The sequence below is a fragment of the Chaetodon auriga genome, chromosome 17 (genome assembly GCF_051107435.1).
Source record: "Chaetodon auriga isolate fChaAug3 chromosome 17, fChaAug3.hap1, whole genome shotgun sequence".
Taxonomy (NCBI): Eukaryota; Metazoa; Chordata; class Actinopteri; order Chaetodontiformes; family Chaetodontidae; genus Chaetodon; species Chaetodon auriga.
In genome coordinates, this window is record NC_135090.1 from 10,924,649 (window position 1) to 10,927,500 (window position 2,852).

Here is a 2,852-nt window from a genome sequence, read left to right on the forward strand (position 1 = left end):
CATAAAGTGTGAAGGGGGGATTTGATGAGCCCACAGTGATTAGATAATCAATTTGATAGCCATTTCTTATGTGATTTGTCACAGATCCTTTCACCATATACTCTATATATTATTGATGATTAAGATATATGTATCTATTGATCTATTTACAGTCTTTAAAATGAATTACAGATGCAGTGATGTGACAGGAGATGAGAAAAACGCTCCTATGTAACGTTAAAAAAAAAAAAAAAAATCAATTCTAGACGAACAGCTGTATCACATTACTTTCATTTCTCCATTACAGTGTTTGTTTTAATGCCAAATACCATATACGTCCAAACACTGCACACACACGCGGTGGAGACGCTGTCCTCCGCTCGCTGTGTGTGTATATGTGTGTGTGCGTGTCTGTCCATAACACAAAGAAAGAGACAAGGCGAGGAGGAGCTCCACCGCCACACGCTCGTCCGCGTAAACGGGAGGCTGAAGACGCACTTGGATTACCGGGCAGTCAACTGTCACCGCTCATAACGGCTCCAGACCGGCGCCCTGCCCGGCGCTCCTCCACCGCGCACCGCCGGTCATTAATTCAGCTCATAAAACGGCACACACCTGGGCGAAGCCGCGGCAGTAGCAGCATTTGATTGATTTTTTATTGTGGCTTTTATCTTCGTGGATAAAAAAAAAAAAAAAAAGTTTTTTTTTTTCTATTGACGCCGCGTTAAATAGGAGCGCAGAAGCTGGGAGTCAGTCTCCGAGGAAGGACAGCACCGCGCTGCTGCTCTGAACCTCCTCAGCATCTGTCTCTTTCTCTGTGGACGCTCTCTAAAAATCTGTTGAAGTAAGTGACCGACTCAGGATCTTCCTCTTAACTTCTGTATGCCACTGCTGGCAAAGGTGTAAATGTGAGTCAGCTCAGGGGATCATGTTTGCAGTGGGTCAGTCACTTTAAATCCCAGTTTGCATTATTTGATGTCACATTTTTTTTTCTGATTGCTGAAGGAGAATCCGCCTGTCTGTGCATGTGATGACCGTGACACGCAATATGAATTGGATTTTCATTTAATGGTGTAAAAGGATTATGATTCTATAGCGTGTAGAGGGAGTGTTTAAATCTAAACGCCAGCTTAGCTCAAGATTATTTTCAGCAAAGGCAAAATACTGAAAATGCAGCATGTGACTCATACTCATGTTGTGCTGTGCAGTTGTTCTTTGATGCTCTGTGTATGTGGTTAAAAACTGCAGTAAAGGCTGGAAAGAGTCCTCATTTGCTTTAAAATTGTTATGGGTGCATGCATAATACACTGTGTATTATTCAGTGTTTTTGGGCTTTTCCTGGAGGAATTCTGGGAAATGCAATGCTCCACAGGGTGTTGAATATTCAATGCTCAGGGATACCATAAACAACTTCTGCAGATTGGATACACCTCAATGAATCAGTGCAAATCCAAAGAGGGATTTTCAAACTGCGCACATGAACGTGTCCTCTTTGCAGCCAAAGAGATGTGAAGGAGTCTGTCACACATACACACACTCACGACTTACACATCGCCACACAGTACATGCTCACGCACACATATGATTGCGTTGCATCCGTACAGGCTGCTGCTTCTCTTCAGACAAATTAACAGAAAAAAGAATGGAGAGGCATCTGTTGTGTTCCCAGTGATAAATATCATTTACACGCTAACAAACACACACTGAAACACACACATAAAATGAGCAATCAGGCTGCACACAGTGCACAAGCGTAGACGCGTATACACAGATTAAAGGTCAATGCATGCAGCCTTTCTCCACTTGCTGTATTAGTCGTAGTACCACACTTGCAGAGCAGTGTCTGTGCAGAGGGTGCGACTAAAGCTGCTTTTTGCTCTGCTCTCAGGAAGAAATGTTGACTTATAGAGTTATAGCCAAATCCACCCAGGACTCTTCTCTTCTGCGTGAGAATTTTTGACAGTGCTTTAAACCACCCTTATGTACCCTCACATTGATTGCATTAGCAAATTCACAGAAAGGGAAAATAAGCATTCCTTCATGGACCCACCGGCCCACAAGCCGGAAACAAAATAAGCCAAAATCATAGCCGAGTGCCTCTGTTTAAGAGCAGAAGCTGAAGTGCCTGACTTGAAGATGCCTGCGGCTAAATTGGGATTCTTCTTTGGGGGATTCCTTTGTGTTTACGTAACCGTGTTTAGAGTAATGGCTTGTGTCATCTGGGGTTTGATTAGAGGCAATGGCAAGTGAAGTGAGGTGATATGACTGCGAGGAACTTCCCTGCACATTGGGAGCACTGATATACATATATTGTGCTGTACAGACGAAGACAAGAATAGCAACAGACACACAGTGAGGCTGTCAAAGACAGAGAGAGAGAGAGACGGAAACAACAGGGAATGAGAACGATAGCAATGAAGAGATGCGTGCAGACAGGCAGGCTGAGATATGTACAGCACCCTGCAGCGAGTTGGGCTGGGTTGGCAACATGTCTGGCAGCTTTCTGAGTCTCAGAGATAAGTTCATCATTCATCATCCCACACACCGTCTGTCTTTGTCGGTCCGTCGCGCTGGTCAGAGGCGGGCGAGTGAGCAAGCAGCAAATTTGCTCTCCGTTTGGACAGGAGCGAGAAGGCTGAGAGGCAGGGAGGTCTGCATGAGAAGATGGCAAAGCAAAAACTGGGCCCTTAGAGAGGTATCGTGCCTCAAATTCAAAAAAAAGAAGCGGATTAGATATTAATGGCCAGCAAGTGTTTGAGCAACAGCTTTTAAAGCTTTATACCCCAAATAAAAGAAGTGAACGACTCGGGGAGACGCTGCCTCTTTCTGCTTTACTATCTTTTTTGGGGTCTTGGACTACAATACTCCTGTAA

General features: G+C 44.4%; 1 protein-coding gene across 3 annotated transcripts in view; it reads left to right on the forward strand.

The window, feature by feature from the left end:
* Positions 1-398: 398 nt before the first annotated feature.
* Positions 399-2,852, forward strand: part of calcr (calcitonin receptor) — a 49,952-nt gene continuing 47,498 nt past the window's right edge. For all 3 annotated transcript variants that reach the window (XM_076754868.1, XM_076754869.1, XM_076754870.1), the window contains exon 1: positions 399-823. The gene's annotated coding sequence lies outside the window, so the exon portion shown is untranslated. The remainder of the gene's footprint in view (positions 824-2,852) is intronic.